The sequence below is a fragment of the Bidens hawaiensis genome, unplaced genomic scaffold (assembly GCF_021521415.1).
Source record: "Bidens hawaiensis isolate Kalapana, Puna unplaced genomic scaffold, B.hawaiensis_p1.1 tig00001511_1, whole genome shotgun sequence".
NCBI classification, from domain to species: Eukaryota; Viridiplantae; Streptophyta; class Magnoliopsida; order Asterales; family Asteraceae; genus Bidens; species Bidens hawaiensis.
In genome coordinates, this window is record NW_027491085.1 from 2,542,572 (window position 1) to 2,564,486 (window position 21,915).

Sequence of the window (21,915 nt, forward strand, 5' to 3'; positions counted from 1 at the left end):
TCATTTTCTTCTTCCAACAATCAGCAGCCGCATGTACCGTACGGTTGCATGACTCACACACTTTGGGAGGCGGAGCAAAGTTGCATCGGCCTTTATGGTACCTTCTACATGTCTTGCAAAGCGTAGAATTCGAATTGAACCGATTTTGGTTTCGGTTTACACCTTTTCCTTTGAAATGGGCACCTCCTCCAGTTCTCCCTTGGGCGGTCGTTGTTGTATCTTTCTTGTCTTCCTCCTTGTTACGAACCATGCCGCCCATCAAATAACCTGCCAACTCTATTGCAGAGTCAGCGGTTTGAGGTAGGTGAGACCTCACCATGTCGTGAATTTCCCGCGGCAGTCCCCAAATATATCGAGTAACTTTGCTGGACTCTGGGTTAACCAGCTGGGGAACAAGGCGACAATACTCATGAAACTTAGTATTGTACTATCGGAGGTTTGTCCCTACGACCTTGAGATTAAGAAATTTCGTTTGGATTTGGTCGGTCTCGTGCATGGGACAGAATTTTGCCATTAACAAGGCTTTGAACTCATTCCAACTTAAACTATACATCATCTCTCTCCCCTTGCTCATCAACAAAGCATTCCATCACTCGAGCGCCTCTCCCTTAAACATAAGGGCAGAGTATTGAATTTTCTCCTCCTCGGAACATTTGCTCGTTATCACAATTGTCTCCATCTCCTCAAGCCATCTCACAGTCGTGATGGCTCCTTTGTCACCATGGAACTCTTTCGGTCCATAGTACTTGAAGTCCTTAAACGAACACCCACTAATTTTGAGTTTCTTGAACTCACGTCTAACCCTTCTATCGGCATTAGACTCATGAACACTCTCTTCCCTATTCGAGGGTTTAGATAGAGGTTTGGTAACAGATTTTCGGGAAGGATTTTCAGAATGAGAGTGTTTTGTTTGTCTAGATTGAGATCTAGCCATTGATTATTCCCTTACCGCATCTTTGATCATCTTTTGAATTTTATTCATATATTTTTCAGGAATATCATCATCTTGATTTCCCAAGGGGTCTTTCCCATTCAATTCTCTTATTTCTCTCTCTTTTCGTGCGGTTTAAATGTTATTACTTTGTTCAGACATTTTTGATATATCTTTTAAATCTGAAATTTTAATAACATTTCGTTTATTAAACACATACTTTATTAAACATATATATATATATATATCATAAAAGATATATATATATATTTATTTCATAGTACACAAACATATATATATATATATATATATATATATATATATATATATATATATATATATATATATATCGTTCCAACGATATATATAGATTATCCTATCCTTATTCTAAGAACGTTTCAATGTTCTTATTACATGCATATTACACACATGATACAAACTATATTACACATAGCTTCACATCGCATTCCTTCTTTCCACCATCTTCAATATTTTAAGAACTTCTTCACAACTTTCTTTAATTTGTTGCATTTGTGAAGAAGTTTCTCTCCCATCTTTTTCTTCTTCTTTCCTTCTTCGGCTACCTTCTTCCTCCAATCGTCGGTTTCGTGCAAAGCACGATCCAGATGTTCTTTATACGATTGCGGGACCTTGTCGGGGTATCCATATTGTGGAGGTGGGTCACGGTAACCCAGTGTCACCATCTCATAGTGATTTCTTGGCTCGGGATACGGGACCCTAGTCGTGTTCGATGCAAGGTAGAGGTATGTCTTGGCAGCCTGGTTTTGTTCACGAATCTCATCTACTTGTTTTTGGATTGATGGGATTCTTCCTTGAAATGGTGGGAAGCTCGACGAAGCTTGGTTCCTGAGTTGTTCCAGATATTGAACACACAGGTCAACCGAACCGTAGCTTGGATTCTGGGAAGTGAGTGATCCATCCATTGAGCTTGATATCTCGATAGTGTTGTTGGGATGCTCTTCTTCCGAATCTTCCTCTTCCTCGGGATCCTCCTCCTCTTCAGGATCCTCTTCTTCCGCCATGGGTTCGGTGGTCTCGTTGACCATCGGGGCATTTTGAAGCTCTCGTAGGGCATCATTACCCTCATTCTTGGTTTACGAGATGTCCCTTCTTCATGGTTGGGTTGTGAGTTGACTTCGTTCATGGTGGAACTTCCAGTAAGCCATCTTCGTGGGTTAGAGTGGCACTGCATCCAGTCGGAGGATGGAGTTCGTGGTTCTTCCTTTATAGGTCGGTTTAAAAGGAAGGCATAGGATGGGTGTGCATTTGGGAAATATCCAGTGGGGTAGTGCTGTGGCTCTTGTGATGGTTGATAAGTGGGAATCTCCGAAGGATGGTACATTAGTACATCAGAGGGTTGATACATTGGTATGGTCGGTGGATGGTAGCTTGAGCGTCTTGGTGGTTCAATTCCTTGTTTTGGTGGACTTTCGGGAATGTCTATCGGGTAGTGTCTACTTCCGAGGTAGTACACAGGTTTGGTCAAGTCGTGTTCCACATCTTGATCAAAATACGCTTCATAGTATCCATCACTCATGTTATTTTCGGGGAAGGGTTCGGCAATTCCGGCCTCTTTTGCCCTTCGTACATAGTTTTTCATCCAAATTTTAAATGACATCTACATTATGGGTGGTTTAGAATGTGGAGAGGAAAAGAAAGGTTACCAGCCTATCTTATCCCTAAACACATAAACAATTATTTCCTATACTTAGATCGAAGCTTGGGTATTATTTTATGATACCCAATTCGCTAAGATCGATGGCTCTGATACCAACCTATCACACCCCCATCTAAGGCCTAGGAGTGCGACCCATAAGTTGGTATTGTGTTTGTAAATAAATCAGAGTTGCGTTAATTTGCGGAAGACTTATAAAACTTTAAGGATCAAAAGTGTAATTTATATATACATTCAAAAGACGGTAATTATAAAATACCCGTTTAAGTTGTTACAAAAGTATTACTTGTTTATGTTTACAAAACCACCATCTTATATTTTAAGTAAACTTATACAAAATGAATCCGAGCCAATGGATATTAGTAGCACTTCGTCATTCCAAGCGCTATCATTGTTCACCTGCAAAATGTAAGAAAATACGTCAGCAACGAATGCTGGTGAACACGCTGAAGCAAAAATATTTCTTTTACTTTATTACCCCTCGAGACTACGCCTGCCTCGGCCCAACGTGGCTTAGGAATAACAAAGTTAAATAACACATTATAAACTAGAGTCTCTACTCTAGGTCACCTCAGCAAACACCGCATCGTTCGACTTAGTTAAGTACCCGTAAATATACACAAGGGTCGTACTCCCTACAGGAGAGCGTCCTACGACCAAGGGTGGTGCGATCATGCCCATTCATCGCATGGTACCACCTATGTAAGGATCCAGACATACGTATACCACAGCCTGAGGGCTAGGTTCATACCCATAGTTATAACGGTTTTCGGAACACATAGTTCCTTGTAAACAATTTTCATATAACAAGTTAACTCATTTTAAAACAAGTTTAAAAATTTGGGGGCGTATTCACCTTATCTCTTTAGGATCGGCTTCACTCACCGTCCAAGGGTCTTTCCCTTCTTTATCTCGCACCTATAGTACGAGCATAAATATTTGTTAGTCGGATACAGGATCCGGCTTAAGACCTTTAGTCTTATCTCAATCCTCGATGAACCTTTAGTTCATTTTCTTTTACTTGAAAACCTTTAGTTTAAAAGTAAATTATAAACCTTTAGTTTATATAGAAACCCGACGTTTCTTCTTCTTCAAGAAACGTAATCATTTTCTTTTATATTTAAGAATACTCTTTATTCATTAAATAATATTTTCATAACAAAGAATATATATACATATATACTTACACACATATATACGTATTCATCATATTCAATAATCAATCTTTCATTTATTTCTTTGTTATGTTTATTTCTCTTTTATCGAGGCATCGAGTATAACCTCGACTTAAGGCTTAAGCCTTTAATATAATATTGAATTATATTGAATTGACGTTACGCCTAACCTTAGTGGCGTATGGAAAACCCTACGAAATCGAGCAGCACTCCAACGCCGCTTCACTTTCTCGATCAATTCTTGGACACACCTTTCTTGGCACGTATTTCGATAACAAACGCCTTACTTGATTGTGGGTGGAGGGTGGCACGCACTTCGAGGAAACGTCGTTACACAAACGAGGAATCTAAGCACGCTTATCGAGACAAATCGAGGATCGGGTTTAAGTATTCTAGAGAGATGCTAGAGAGAGAAAAGAGATCTGAATTTGGTGTGCCAAGAATGAAATCCTGACCTTGCTATTTATAGACATCATCTGGTGTCCCATCGCGTACCGCGCCCACTCCCTGGGCACCCGTCGCGTACCGCGACGTAGCCCAGGTGAGTCACCCAGTAGGTTTGCCACGTGGCGGACGTGTTGCCACGTGGTGACACGTGGCGGCAGACGTTGCCACCGTGTGCCACGTGGCACACGTGTCACACTTTGTCAGACACCCCATCGCGTACCGCGATGGGTGTTTCTTTTGACCCGGCGCGTACCGCTATGGGTCAAGAAAACAGAATTTTCATTTTTAACCCTTAACTTAGGAATTTGGCCATTTCAGTCTCTAGACTTTGGAAAGTTGATACTTTGAACTCGAAATTTTCACGTTGTTACATTCAAGCTGCTAAAGAAGTTGCATCTGCTATTGCTGCATCTGTTAACTGTCTCATCAGGCATTTTACTCGAAAGCTGCTACACCTGCTATTTGTATTACATACACGTAATATATTTTTTACTTACATGTTAAGCATTGTATGCGTGAACTCCATATTATACACCAATTGTTAAAACCCAATAGTTGTTAAACATTATTATACATACGACTTATATTCCTCGTCCAACAATGTTGTCTTTTTCAATTTTCATGGCCTTTTGACCTTTTCTAGCTTATTTTCCAACAAATCGTTTTATTTTTTGTTCATACCTTATTTTGTTTTAGATCTTCATCATATGGTTATAAACTAGACTTAGGTGTTAAAATTTTCATGTAATACAGTGGTATTACATATATGTAACACAATAGTGTGGCCTGTATGTAATATACTAGTGTTGTATATATGTAATACAACAATGTGTACTGTGTATATGCAATATGTTTAAATATGTATGCCTAAAACATAAACACGCATTCAATAATACTACATAATGTCTACAAAAATAGTACTTGTATACTACATATATGCATCATAGCTAAATTTTTGTAACAAATTGGGCAATAACATTCTTTCAGCTATAGTACATATGCGCACTGCAACTAAAAAAGATACAGTACATACATGCACTGCAACTAAAAGATACGCGATATAAACAAATGTCTTTTAGATATGCTAACATTACATTTTCAGTGTTATGTCTTTGTACTCCATGGTATATGACGTCCTTCTAGCCTTAGAAGATCATGTTATATACATACATTATATGCTATACTTCAATTTGTACTACATACATTTATACACATATGAATGCAAGTTTTAATTGTAACAGTTGGCTACAAATTTCACATAGTCTTCAACAACGCCAAATACACATACCATATTATACATATTCATATTCATAATATTCTAACATCACCAATTTGAAAACTCATACACGAATTGATTTATTTATAACATCACCCCCATCTTAGGCCTAGGAGTGCGACCCATAAGTTGGTATCGTGTTTGTAAATAAATCAGAGTTGCGTTAGTTTGCGGAAGACTTATAAAACTTTAAGGATCAAAAGTGTAATTTATATATACATTCAAAAGACGGGATTATAAAACACCCGTTTAAATTGTTAACAAAAGATTACTTGTTTATGTTTACAAAACCACCATATTAAATTTATACAAAATGAATCCGAGCCATCGGATATTTAGTAGCACTTCGTCATTCCAAGCGCTATTATTGTTCACCTGCAAAATGTTAGAAAATACGTCAGCAACGAATGCTGGTGAACACGCTGACGCAAAAATAACTCTTTTACTTTATTACCCCTCGAGACTACGCCTGCCTCGGCCCAACGTGGCTTAGGAATAACAAAGTCAAATAACACATTATAAATATGAGCCTCTACTCTAGGTCACCTCAGCAAACACCGCAGCGTTCGACTTAGTTAAGTACCCGTAAATATACACAACGGTCGTACTCCCTGCAGGAGAGCGTCCTACGACCAAGGGTGGTGCGATCATGCCCATACATCGCATAGTACCACCTATGTAAGGATCCAGACATACGTATACCACAGCATGAGAGCTAGGTTTATACCCTTTATTTATAACGGTTTTTAGGAACACATAGTTCCTTTGTAAACAATTTTCATATAACACGTTTGACTTTGTTTTAAAACAAGTTTATAAAAGTTTGGGGGCGTATTCACCTTGTCTCTTTAGGATCGGCTTCACTCACCGTCCAAGGGTCTTTCCCTTCTTTATCTCGCATCTATAGTACGAGTATAAATATTTGTTAGTCGGATACACGATCTGGCTTAAGACCTTTAGTCTTATTTTATATCTCAATCCTCGATTGAACCTTTAATTCAATTCTTGTTTACTTGAAAACCTTTAGTTTAAAAGTAAATTATAAACCTTTAGTTTATATTCAAAACCCGACGTTTCTTCTTCTCCAAGAAACGTATTCTTTTTCTTTTATTATTTAAGAATACTCATTATTCATTAAATAATATTTTCATAACAAAGAATATACATACATATATACTTACACACATATATATGTAAATCACAATATTCAATATTCATTCTTTCATTCATTTCTTTGTTATGTTTTCTTTTCTTTTCTTTTATCGAGGCATCGAGTATAACCTCGACTTAAGAAGCCTTTAATATAATTTTGAATTATATTGAATTCGTTATTACGCCTAACCTTAGTGGCGTATAGGAAACCCTACGAAATCGAGCAGCACTCCAACGCCGCTTCTTTCTCGATCGTTAAACAATAACGCCAAGCTTCAAGACTCGTCGTCACGCTTTACAAGATTCATCGCCATTACAACAAACACCTTCTTGGTATGTGGGTGGAGGGTGGCATGAACTCCAAGGAAACGTTGTACACAAACGAAGGATCGGGGCACGCTTATCGAGGCAAATTGATTATACAAACTTGGAATTCTAGTGAGATGCTAGAGAGAGAGTTGAGAACTGATTTTTGTGTGAGTTGGAATGAATCCCGAACCCGCTATTTATAGACAAATTTAGTGTCCCATCGCGTACCGCGCCCAGGCCTTTGGGTGCCCCGTCGCGTACCTCGACGTAGCATTGCTGAGTCACAGCGTAGACCTGCCACGTGTTGATACGTGGCAGGCGCCGCTCCACTTGGCGACACGTGGCGGACGTGTTGCCACGTGGTGACACGTGGCGGCAGACGTTGCCACCGTGTGCCGCGATGGGTATTTCTTTTGACCCTGGCGCGTACCGCTATGGGTCAAGAAAGCAGAATTTTCATTTTTAACCCTCAACTTTGGAAATTGGCCATTTCAGTCCCTAGACTTTGGAAAGTTGATACTTTGAACTCTAAATTTTCACATTGTTACATCTAAAATACTATTTTTCGTGAACGACACTTTTAAATTCTCAACCAAAATTTCATTACCAAGATGCATTTCTTCTTTCCATTCACCAATATACATGAACATATCGTCAAATCTATCTATATCTAAATCGACTATGCTTAAATTTCATTTGAATTTTGAAATATATGGTTTTGATTTTACTATAATTTGTATGTCTGATTATATAAATTAACTTGTTTAAAAAATATGGGTTAAACGGGTCGTGTTCGGGTCGACCCGAATTTATGTGTGTGCGGATTAGGGTTGACATATTTGACACGAATAATAATATGTGTCGGGTTCGGGTTGCACATTTCAAATCGTCAACCTGCCAACCCACAACCCGTTAACCCGCCAACCTGTCAACCCGACACGTTTGACACCCCTATTCACACATACGGTAAAACTGTTGCGTTCGGCTAACATATCTAAAAAATGTGCAGCTAAACACGTGACTCGTGTACTGCATATACGCAATAATCGACATATACAATTAGATGCATCAACATATCTAGGTTATAATATAATACACATGTTCATTATAACCGGATATTCATACATATGATAAAATTATTGTGTTCGACTAACATATCTAAAACACGTGCGGTCAAACACATGATTCATGTACTATATATGTGCAATAATCAACAAATACAATTAGATGCATCATTATAGCTAGGTTATAATGTAATACACGTGTGCATTATAACCGGAGATTCACACATACGGTAAAATTATTGTGTTTGACTAGCATAATTAAAATACGTGCAGCCAAACAAACGATTTATATACTGCATATGTACAATAATTAACAAATCATAAAAATTGTGAATAAAAGTTAACCGATATAACAAATTGTTCTTCGATTCAAAGAAAAGACACAAAATTATTCGTATTTGACATGGTATATACCTAACTTTACTTGTAATATGTCTAATTGAAATTGTATACACAAATCAATATGAATTAACGTGATATACATTTAATCATCACTTACAGCGTGCCTAATCGACTCTAGATGCACAAATCGTTCAGAATTACACGAGATATACGACTAATCGGCGCTTGTAACTTATGAAATTAACTAAATTGATCGTTTACCTGCTATCAATCCTCTGTTTCATGCCTAATTTTGCCATCGATTGCTCAAACCCTAGGTTATCTTCTGGTTTGAAGATAATTGTAAAGGAGAAGAAGAGTGTAAATGAAGGGGCAGATTGCTGGTTCATTTTTTCTTCTAATTCCAGATTCACCCTTCACCATACAGAACCCTGCCTCCCTTTCTTGTTTCCCCTTCTACTGTTTTAAGCCTTTGATGCTTTAGATCTAAGGGTGTTAATCTAGGGTAGCATACACATCTCCTTTTATTATCATAAAAAATGGACATAATATCCTTATATTTATTGCATACGTGTATTAAAACTACACAAATGGACTAATATTCTCATTGCAATTTTTAGATGCATTACATGATGTTTAATAATACATATGTGTAATATAACTAAAAAAAATATGCAGTAAAAACAGAATCACTGCTAAACACACTTAATCAATACTAATAATATGTGAAATCTACTTTATGATCGTTTACCTGCTAATGTTCTTCTTGTTCGTGCTTAATTATATAACCAATTGCACGATTTTTGAAAACCCTAGATCTTTGTTCGTCAGGAGAGAATTGTAGATCGAGGAAGGAGAAGAGGCTGTTATGATAGTTTACCTGCTTATGTTCTTCTGATTCGTGCTTGATTTTGCAACCGATTGTTCGATTTTTGAAAACCTTTGATTTTGTTCATGTTGCAGAGGAAGGATAAGATGGAAAACAAATGTGACGCTATCTGATGGCCTTTCTTCTTAATTCCAATTTTACCCTTTATTCACTAAAAACCCCACCTTTGTTTTGTTTTTTCATTTCTTTGTTTTTAACCCCTGATTAGTTAAAATCAATAGTGTAAAGAGGAGTTCTCTAGTTCTCTCTTTAAGAGGAGTTCTCTCTAAATCCCACCCCTATATATATATATATATATATTTCTTGATTCAAACTCTAAAATTCTTTATTACATCATAAACAAAGTAAAATAAAGGTTGTGACTCACTTTGTATATGCATTAAAACTTTATAAGTCGTAGTCCTTCTAGTTACGTCAATTTTCGAATAATAATAATTGCCTTTTTGTGCTTGCTTTTATGTCTTTTTCAAAAGTCGAGACATGACATTTCTGTATCACTTTAGATTATGTGATTGTTATAATCATTCTTAAGAACGTGCGAATGCGCATGTTATTAGAATATTTGAGGTCTCAAAACTACTTCAAATTAAAAGAAAAAATTTTTTTGATTTATTCAAACAATAGTTTAATTTCACAAAACTAGAGATATTTCATAAAGAAAAACTATCAAACTATTTTATGGTGAGTGTGGTAAAGACACGTTCGATCACATAACCTAGAACCGTAAAAAAGATCACCGTGTTTTTTTTTCTTCAACAATTTTCATTGAAAATAACACACTAACAAGACGCTAGAGGTCAAAAGAAGCAACATAATTCAAAATAGAAACTACACCAATATTTCGATCATAACATAGATTTAAAAAGTGAACCTATTTATAATCCAACGATGACCCAAAGATTTCATCTTCTCGACCATTTCAAATTCCAAAGGCTATTTTTGCTGGGAAAGATAGCTTCATTCATCGCCTTCCAAATGCACCAATAAGCTGTCATGATCACACATTTTAACAATTTTCTTTTTATAGCAAGTGGAGTCGATTGAGCATGATTAATAAATCATGTACTTGAAAGGTGAAAATAAAGGTAACTCGACACCACGAACAAACTGTACTCCAAAACATGTTAGCTAGCAAATGACATGAGGTAATAAGAAGGCAAGAGTTTTCCACACTTACATTGCACAAACCATAAGAGACCGACTTCACCTAAATCGATCGAAAAGCAAGAACCTTCGTGTCGCCAATCTATCCATTTCCATTTTTCATGCAAAAATGTTAACTTTCTTTGGAACACAATTATTTCATTTCATTACATAGAGAACATTCAGGTTGTACACGTTAACTAGGGTCGTCCCCGATAATCATTATGGGCCGAAGGCGAGAAAATTTGGGATTTAAGTAAAATTGTTTTTTATTATGTTTAAACAATTAATTTTTAAACAGACTTATTAAGTTATGATTTATATTGTGCTAAAAAAAGATTAAAATAAATGGAATAACTGAGTTTAAACATTAAAATAAATAATTTTTTTTATCAATATTATATAAAGTTTTCTTTTTTTTTTCAGGCCTCCTGGTTGACCAGACAAAGCATAGTGCTTATTTAATATATATTAATAACTAGTTTTTATCCTCCGTATTACGTATGTTGTTTCATATTATTTGTTTTTAATATTTATTTATTTTTTAAATTATTATTTTTTTATTGTATGAAAATTAATAATATACTTATGGTTTGATGAGACCCAAGATCCGTTTATTTTTTTACTATAAAATCGGTTTTTTAATTATAAATTATATATATCTTTTTTTAAATAAATCATATTATAATTTTTAGTATAATCCTACTTTATAGGATTTTTATATCAAATATTTGGTGAGATTAGTTTTTAATTTAATGAGATGTTATAATCCGTTTAAGAAATATCTGGGTTTGATAAGACCCATATCCGTGAATTCGGGTCAAATGCATAAGAACCCTCCATTTAAAAATTAAGCAAATCTGGTGACTTCAAAATTGTTTCTAATATTTATTTGTGTTTTGAATTTTTATTTTTTTATTGTATGAATGTTAATAATAATAATATACTTATGGTTTGATGATAAATTGTTTCACAAATAAATGAGATGTTATAACCCGGTTTAAAAGCTATATGAGTTTGATGAGAACCAAGACCCATTTATTTTTTTTACTATAAAATTGTTTTTTTAATTATAAATTATATATATATTAAATAAATCATATATTAATTTTTAGTTTATCCATACTTTATAGGATTTTTATATCAAAATATTTGGTGAGATTAGTTTTTAGTTTAATGAGATGTTATAACCCGTTTAAAAAATATATGGGTTTGATAAGACCCATACCCGTGAATTCGGGTCAAATGCATGAAAAGTCTCCATTTAAAAATTAAACAAATCTGGTGACTCCAAAAAAGGGAGAGCGACCACACCATGACACGTAAGATTCTTATGTTTTCGTTTATATATATTACAGATTCAGTATCATATATTTATCTAAAAGAAAGAAAAAACTAAATGTGAAAATAAATATATTTTGTAAAAGTTGGCTTTTATTATTATTTGGCACGCAGATTCCGAACGTCCCTAGTATAGACAAAGTTGATTGCTTTTTCAAAACGCCGCATCCATTCTTTTTAATGAAGAAAATGAGCCCCATCTTTTTTATCGGAAAATCTCACGCGTAAATCTATATTTCTTGGGTTTTTCCAAAGTCGTCTCATTGGTCACCGTGAGACCGTATCCTTCTAATGCGTGAGAACCGAATAAAATCCATACTCTCACCTCATGTCAGGTTTGAACCTGGAATTAAAGCTCCGATTCATCATTTCACCTAAATGTCATTCAAACTGGCCCAAATAGAAATCGAACATCCGTCTCCTCTTAGGGAGAGTAGGCATCTTACAAAGTTGATTGTTTTTTCAGTTAACTGAGCTTAATTTAAAATTGAATTTTTTTAATGATGATATCACTTAAATTACTTCTAATATGTACATTGATCGATATTAAAAACATTTTGTAAAAAAAAATTTGAATACCTTCTAATGTGTTTTTCTGCCTTCAATACCATTCACTTTAGGAAATTAGTCGGTGGTATTGATTCGGTTTATTATGATGCGTAGAAAAGAAGATGAAAAAAAAACATTTGAAAATTTATTAAAAGACATTTGGTTAAACTTTAGTTAAAAAATGCGCGACACATATAGTTATTTTTATTTCAATATATTCGCTGGCAAACGAAAGAGAAAACCCAAAATATAGTCGTAGTGTAAGCAATAAGTTTGTTTCACGAAATCATAGTTTTATGAAATTGTTTATTTAATATTGTTACCCAAAACATCAATCACACACTGTTTCATGATTTATCGTTACATGTATTGTACCGATCGATTGATGCACATGCAATATGTTAAATTTTTACACTCATTGTCACATGTTACCATAATTACCGATTATCGACATTGATATTGGCTAGTGTAACGTTATTGTATTGCCTTTGACTTGATGTACTTTTTCATTGGCCTCAATACCCGCACATACTATTTATACGTGTCGAAAGATTCACACATTGTTTATTCACGGAGTCTTATTGTTATTGTGTGTTGAGTTTTGCACTTATAAATAAACGTGCAAGGTTATTTTCACAAAAGAATCTTAACAAATAGTAATAAATAAGGAAAGTTTTATGAATCACATAAATTTATTATTAACTCATACAAAAATGACAAGATTTATGATTTCTCCACATTAAAACTCCATATCTACGATACAGCGTTTGCTTTAATTTTTAATAATAATCAATAAAGTGTTGCTAGTTGATCAGGACCACAATCATAAGTAGGTTAGGTTAAGGTTTTTACAAATTTGAATTTAGAAACATAAACTAACAATTGTGTGCATAAAAGAAAATTCCAATTAACCTATAAAAACTAAAGTGCGCATATAAAACTCAAGGTCGAGTAAAGCACTATTCGTCAAATTGCTAATTGTATATTATTAGTTGTATAAGAGATGAATTTGAAGCTTTATAACAAAATAGAGTATAAAGCACTATTCACTAAATTGTTTTTATGGTCACGGTACGCACTTAATATCAAACTTTTCGGTTTTATATTATTTAGATTCGGGTACTAAAACTTGGTAAAAACGGTTTGGTTTGACATTTTGTGGCTTTTTTTTGGTTTAAAAATTCGTTAGTTTATACTAGTATTAATTTATAAAATGACGAGTCACAAACCGACTACTGATTCAAAAGACTTATTGTGGTTTCAAATTTTACGAAACCCTATTTACACTGGGAATGCATACGCTATGTTTTTTCTTTTTAATAAATATAAACATGAATCATAGAGTAGAAAAGAGTTCAAATAAAAAGAAAGAGTTTCCTAAGAATTGTAAGAACCAATAGATTTTTGACAAGTGACATTACAACATATGGTGAAAGAACAATTTTAAGAAACTATGTCGGTTATAGTGGTGAAAGAGTAATTATAAGAAACTATGTCGGTTTTTGGTAATTTTAAATCTCAACCATTGACTAATATGATCCAATGGCTATGATTTATTACTAGTCTTTCCAGGAAACTACTTCTTTTTAGTATAACCCTTCCCCCATAGAGTATTATTATATTATAGAACATATATTATATATACATGTATCATGTGTAGCTAGGGCAGACAGTGATGAAACAAAAGACATTTTGAAATATAAAAATACTAGAAATGTTACCCGCGCGTTGCGGCGGTGTTATTTGTGTTTGTATACAAACATCATTATTTGGTGATACTTATATATTACATTAAAATCAAGTAGCATGAAACCATAAACAAAAACATATCCATGCAAAGATTAATCACTACCATAAAAAAGTTGCATTAGGTCTAATGCAACTTCATCTAATGCAGCTTTTTTTATTGAAATAAAGGTTGTCTTAGACCAATTTTTTTGTGGTGAATATTAATTATAAATAAAATATAATGGTTACACAACCATAAATATAAAAGACAATCAACAACCATAAAAAGAAGCATATATCTATTATATGATGCATGTTATGGCAAACGGAAAGTTAAATCTATCTAGCTAGATAATAAAAGTAAAAGAAGTATTTAAAAGATCATTAAAACTTATATTTAAAAAGATTACTGAAAAGAGCATTTAAAAATTGTGATAAACTTACATATTTTGATTACAAAAAATAAAGTAGTTACATAAGTTATAATTTGATAAAAGAATAATTAAACACTTAATATAAGTGATGTCGATCTAATACATATGCTTAAAAAAAAACAGATGAGAAATATATTCATGTTATGTGTGTGGATTTTTTTTCTCTCTTCTATAATCTATATATGTTAGATTATATTTGGTTAAAAATATCGTTGAGTTTGATAAATTTTGTCACTCTTATTTCCCCTCTCCTATACCTAAAATTTGTTTTTTGATACCAACACATATCCTCTCAACAGAGTTTGTAACAAATACAAAATAGCATAATATTGTTAACAAAGCAAGTATACTTACGAAATACATAATATTTGTTAACAAAGCAAGTATATTCTGGTACTTGCAAGTTGCAATTACCACAAAGAAATTCAAATAAAATGAATTTAAACAAACTATTGTAACTTATAAAGTGTGTTAACATGGTCATGAGTTGGTAAATTTTAAAATACAATTCATAAATATGTTAAAAATGTATATCTGTTAACCTCTAAGGGTAAATTTTGTAACTATATTCGATGCCGTCAAATTAAAATAATGAATTTTTTTTTTGGTAAAATGTTAATTATGTGTGCATGAATCTTTTTTTTTTTTTGGTAAAATGTTAACTTTTTGATAATTTCATGATGATACAAATTGTATACTTTTACATATCGTTAAATTTATTTAACATTAACAGAATGTGCTAATCTTACACATAATTATTTAGGTTTTTTTATATTATTGGTAACATATTTTCTGCAATATATCACGTGCATTCACTCCATTGAAAGATTGATAATTCTTCTCAGGCAGCGGAGGAGACCGGTTAAAGTCTGTGCCTTTTAACGTAGTATCCGTCATCATCAGGCGGCGAAGACCGGTTAATGTCTTATGCTTTCTAACGCTTCAATGCCGGTTCATCACCCAATGCAGGCGGTAATCCCGCTAACCCAAAGCCGGCCACCATCCATTGCTGTCGTCAGCGGTGCCGAGGATGATGTTATGAGTTAGTTGTGATCGCCATGTACCGTCACCATCGTAATGATTGAACGCAAGCATATATGTATAATAACATCGTAAGTTGGGGTGAGAATGGATGAATATGGCAATGTATATATAGGTATGGGAGGGTGACGGTTATTCGGCGGTTGAAGGTGACGGTTATTCGGCGGTTGAAGATGGTTATTTGAAAAAGGTGAAGCGACACGATTGTTGAGGAATTGTTGTTTTTATTTTAAAGGCGATGGGATAAAAAACCAAATTAAATATCTTTAAAAGATATTTATGTTACACCAATACGATGTGTGTAAAAGAAAATGGACAGAGTTCAATATATATGATAATAAGACAGAGAAGGGAAAAAACTAAAATGTTGATTATATGTATGGCAGGCTGGGTTCATTGAAATTAAAATTTTAGGGGACCCGGGGCACCGCGTGATGAAGGGCCATCAAGCGTGATGGCATCACTCAACACCGCCGTCGGTGGTGTATCACGGGCGTGATGACATGGTTGAGTGATGGCCATCACGCAAGTGATGGTGGGTTTCCAAGGCAAAAAGTGACCATTGAAGGGTTTCCAAGGCAAAATTTAACGTGTGTGAGGTTTCCATCACACACCACCACACCACACCACCATCCCTAGTAAAAAACTATCACATGTGATGGATTTGAGGTTGGTTATGTGGCACTATTTAATTGGATGGGATGTGTGATGAGTGATGCCATCACATCCACCACCCCACCCCCCTTATAATAAAGATTTGTTTTGAGAGAAAAGATTAGGGAATTGGTTTGCAACTAATTCTAAATGTAGTAGATAGAATGCGTACCTAAGTTTTATACAACTTATATACAAGTTGACATGAAACTAAGTGTTCAAATATTTGACCTTCTTTGCTTCCTGAATGTACGTTTGTTTGTATGTTTATTGCTTAATGACTAAGGAACCTGTTACATATATTTTACCTCAATCCCAGCCTTTTATACTTTGACTGTTTTTTTCTTTTCATACTTGAATGCTTCAATGACAAATTCATACATTTTCAGATTTACATTTTAATCTCTACAATCTCAACCTTATATACTTTAACATAGCTTTTTTAAGACTACAATAAACTAATCAAAATAAATAAATAAAGCATGTACAATAACAAACTCAATATTTTTAAAGTTACCGAATAATGGTATAGAGTAACATATAGACGTACTTAGAAAGTCTTTCTAGCAGAGTATTGTTTGAACCTTTGGACCCACCTCCAATCAAAATTGTTCTTAGCAGATGAAACTTTTTGAACCTAGGGTGTCTTACCGATTAGATTTATTTATAAGATATAGTTTTCAAATTCATAATTTCATTAATCATACGTCACATAAAACTTAAAAAAGTCATAAAACACCTAAAACATGATACTTATCCTAAAACATGACATAAGTCCTTTAGGATGCCAATTTTATTTCGGATAATTCTTCCAGCCACTCCATGAGGACCACGACAAGTGTAACAACCTAATGTAGACACTAAAAGTCAGCTATGTTGAGTGGGTTATAATTTAAGAGTCATAACATACATAACATTATATCATAACATAACATATCGCATAATATGAGGTTGTAACTTAACAACATTTGTATCCCCGATCATCATCATCATATTGCGTGCACGTTCATTATGTCATGTCATGTATTAGTTAACCATTCCATATGTCACGTAGGGCCGCACAAGCCCTTCGGGCGATGACTGTCGTCATCATCATTCCTTGTGTTGTGTAAGATCGTACAACCCCATTGGGTGATGACTCCCGTCATCATCATTTCACATGTCTCGTAAACCAATTTATATAATGTAAACACATATCGGGTTCACATGCCCTCCTTATGTTTACGTTATACATCACATATACTCTTCCCATTACCGTTAAAACATACACATATTCACATGATCACATTCGGTTTATAAATCATTATTGTATTATATTATTCATTCTATATAACATAGGTTAGAAGACAAAACCAATAGCGTTTTTAATCATTTCGTGAGTATGCATGCACACCACCCAAAACGCAACATAAATAGGGGGCTAGAAACTTACCTGAAGTAAACAAACTTCTTAATTAAAGGGCTAAGCTTCCACGGCCGAACACTTAAAACTTACCAAGGTTTACGCATAACATAATTATTATATAACTATGCGAGAACAAGTAATCGCCTAATTCCCAAGTGAACGCCTATTAAGTTCTCACATGGGTAATGGCATAACAATATTTCTTTACAACTTAGTTACCACATGACCTAGAGTTATCGCATTTCTAAGTTGTCGCATAACATAATTCTTGCATAATCAAGATTATGCATGAACTATGCTTATGCGTGATCTTTATCTACGCGGTATCTATATATGATAGGCGATGACTTAGCTAAGTGATAGCTACTATACGTGTCAACTAACTTATAAACAATAACTAGATACGCATGAACTTTAAATGCACGATAACTATGACTAGATGGTTACTAGCTAAGTGATAACTAGTAAGGAAGTGCAATAATTTACCTAGCTAAGTTAATAACACTATAGTTCTAGATCTAAGGAGCAACTCTAACGTTTGTAACAACTCGGGTTTTCCGAATATTATATAATGGCCGTTACCCGAACCACTTTTATGTTCGGGTTATTTTATTAAATTATGATCACACATTTATCGAGTTAATTAAATGTTATTATATTATTTTTTAATTATTTATATAATATATATTATTAACTTTCAAGTAATGACAAAAATTATCCCAAACTAAAACTAGTATCCCTTTATGTTTCCACTATCAAAGTTTAAGGACTAAAATGCAAAGATCATATTATGATCCTTATAACCTGGTAACCCAACCCAACATTCAAGATCCGTACCCATTTTATGCCCAAACCCATAACCCGATGGTTTTCTTGTTCCTTAATCTTCTCGTTAAAACTGAAATTGATTCTATAAGATCGTTTATAAGACTAAAAGATAACAAACCTAACTACCCTGGGTCACAAGGAGGAACCCCCCCTTCTCAGTGACGAGCTTACGGTGTCTGTTTTGCAGGTCATCTGAAGAACAACCCTCTCTGCTGGACCCCATCATCGTGGGAAACATTACTTAACCCACAGATTATCCGTAATCTGCCCTGGGTCACTTAGTGTTTCTTCAACTTTAACCCCTCATTTAGTTTTCCCGTTTCAAACCGTTATAGAACCTCAATATGAACTTCTCAGCATCCTCATCCACCTTACCATCATCTTCACCGTTAGTTAGCGGGTACGGTGAGTCCGTTATCCTAATCTGCTTAACCATTGGGCTTTTCGCAATTCCCGGTGATGAGGTGGTACTTGTGATCATGTCCTCTAGAGCCTTCATAACCTTAATATTAATATACATGTTATTGTCATCATTGTTTTGGTGTTTGTGGATGAATTCGTATTCATCACCGGATGATGAGGGGAGGTGTTGCGGGACGTGGCGGTTGAAAGTGGTGGCAGCCCAGTTGTGGTGGTGGTGGAAGAGAAGGTTGTGTAAGGATTTACCGGCGATTTTCCACGTTTGATCATCATATTAAGATCGGTGAATATTTTTTGCTTTGGAAATGCCTTTCTTTAGCATCAAGAACATGGCATGCATCAAGCTCCGTACTTTTTTTGTTATTAGTGTTTTGTTTTGCTCCATTCTCTCTCTCTATATGTTTTTGATTAGTTTGAAAGAGAAAGTAAGAGAGCTAGAGAGATGGATGTTCGAGGTTAAAGATGTAAGGAGAGCAAGAGTATTTAAAGGGTGAAATGATGGTCCACTATGTTGGTTAGGAGGTGTGAATTTTCCGCACAAAAATTCAGGTTTGTGTTTAGTATAAACGGGTTAGGGTTAGTTTGTGTCGAATTTCGCAAACACGTCTAGCTAACGGGTCATGTTCATGTTGACCTGACATGGTTCGCAGATTGATAGTCTAAACCGCTTTATTTAGTTAATTTTTAATTATTTTACTTAATAAAAAATGTTGTTGGCATTTTTTATACCAAATTTTAAAAGTTTAAAAATAAATTGATAATAGATTAAGTATAAAGGTTTATAATAATAAAAATAGTATATACATTTAGATTTTAAAGTATTAACAACTAGAAAATAATTAATTTTAAGTTAACGGGTTGTGTATGTTCATGTCAACCCTTTAAATTTTAATACACACTTTATGTTCGGTTTCATGAGTGCGACACAAGTTCAAGTCCTTATAGAATTTTTCAAGTTCAAGTCGGGGTCACCTGCAACCCAATAGCACGATGCAAGTGTTATAAACTTATAATCAATCTTATCTATTTGGATCAAATAGAAGGTATAATCAAATTTTATTACACTACTTATCCATAAATGTCACATTTGTAATTATATGAATTGCATTTTGTAAAGTAAAAATCTTGGAATTTATGAAAAAATTGGTGATCACGTTGTACGCGGTCCATCTGAAAAGAAATTATAAAAATATAACGTTATGCAAAAATCAATACATAATACTTAACACAAGTAGTGTATAGTACATGACATGATAAATAAATTAAAAGCTTTGTGTTGGATGACATTAGCATTTTCTTAAACGGACTTATAACATGTGTTCTCTTTGTACTTTGGTTAATAAGGACAATATACTTTAGAAGGTGATTCATTTGCTAAATATTATATCAAAATTTCTAATAGAATAAGAGCTATTATATATAGATTCTTTTTTCCTTTTTTTTTTATCGTTTTTACTACAATTCTAGTGATATTTGAAAGATAAACTTATACTTTTTTTATATGATCGACTTTTTAGATATGTATCTTTTTATTCGCTATAAGATTTGAATCCTTACTATTTTGTGAAAGAACACACTATTAACACCTTGATACCTAGGCCAAAGGCGTTTTGATATCAAACTCATATATGAGAAGACTATTTTTTAGAAGAAAATAAGAGTTCTAGGATCACTAAAGTTAGAAGCCTATTAAATTTAAAATACTCAATAAAACAATTATTCAGTTCTTAGGGGGAGGGGAACATGCGGGTACACTGCCACCACTTGTTTAACCTCAAATTGGGGTATCCAGATTTGGGTTATAGTGCCCGATCAACAATGCTTTATTTGTGTGCTCTCAATTTTATACGTCTAATTTAGGATACTTGAGAGGAGTACTTTCTTTGATTAAGGGGTGATGATTTTAGAAGTAACTTACGTGTAAAGTAGTGTAAAGTAGCGAGGGTGTATGTAATTGGTCGATATAAAAAAGGAGTAAATTAAACTTTTTTTAACAACATATTTACCAGCATAACTTTATTTTCTTACCAATGTGGGAATGAAGAGTATATGTTCTATAAGCATTTTTTACATCACTGTTCTTTTTTTCTAAAATACTTTTAATTTTTTTTTATTTCATTAACTTTTATTTACCAGCATAACTTTATTTCCTTACCAATGTGGGAATGAAGAAGAGTATATGTTTTATAAGCATTTTTTACATCACTATTTTTTTTTCTAAAAGAGACTTCAAAATTTTATAATTTTTATTTCATTATTGCATAAAACACATATGTCACCAATCTGTCAACACATATACCATCAAATTGTGTCATTAAAATTTAAGTTAACACCCACAATGAACCCCTACTATTTGGCTGTGGATAATTCACCAATGCCATTAGATCAAATGTCATTTGGCATTAAATTAACCTTCTAAAGCTAAATATTAGTTATCTTTAAAAGAAGTAAATAAAATATATTATGTTAATTTTTGATGAATTGTATATTACAAGTTTGACTTCTTTACTTAGCAGAGGAGGTTTGCGACAATGAATGAACTCTTTTAGAGGGTGAATTTATATATATGTACATAAGAAAGACACAATGCAGGAGACTGAGGGGGCACCTTCTTGTTTTCTACTCATGATTCTAGTTAACCGGCCAAAAGCAGTTTTTGTGTCCAAAAGTGTATTTCTTAATGATTACAAAAATGGGCTTGTTCTCTCTTTTTATAATGTCAATGAGATCCCTTTTGGGGGTTTGGTAAAGTAAAGTTTATGTAATATGACATATTCGGAGGGTTTGGTAAAATAAAGTTTTTGAGTGTTAAGATCAGCTCATTCAAGCATTATTTAGAACTTAGAAGTACTTGTTGGTAGTATGAAGAATCCGGAACGGAGTGAGATTCAATGGCAAAGACGTACTAAGGTTGTGGAGTGGAAATAAAAACGCTCAGTTTCTTATGGATTAGATATAGAGCGAATATGAGGGATTTTATTTAAGAACCTTGGTGTGACTTTCATATTTCAAATAGCCCGTTTGACATGAAATTGGGGTTTTATCATTTTGGTTCTAGTATTGTCACAAAATCTAAATGTCAACTTGATTA

General features: G+C 33.9%; 1 protein-coding gene across 1 annotated transcript in view; it reads right to left on the reverse strand.

Annotated features, from left to right (window-relative positions):
- Positions 1–1,508: 1,508 nt before the first annotated feature.
- The window catches only part of LOC143582974 (homeobox-leucine zipper protein ATHB-15-like), a 50,036-nt gene continuing 29,629 nt past the window's right edge, over positions 1,509–21,915 (reverse strand). Inside the window, exon 18 of the mRNA XM_077065416.1 lies at positions 1,509–1,518. The gene's annotated coding sequence lies outside the window, so the exon portion shown is untranslated. The remainder of the gene's footprint in view (positions 1,519–21,915) is intronic.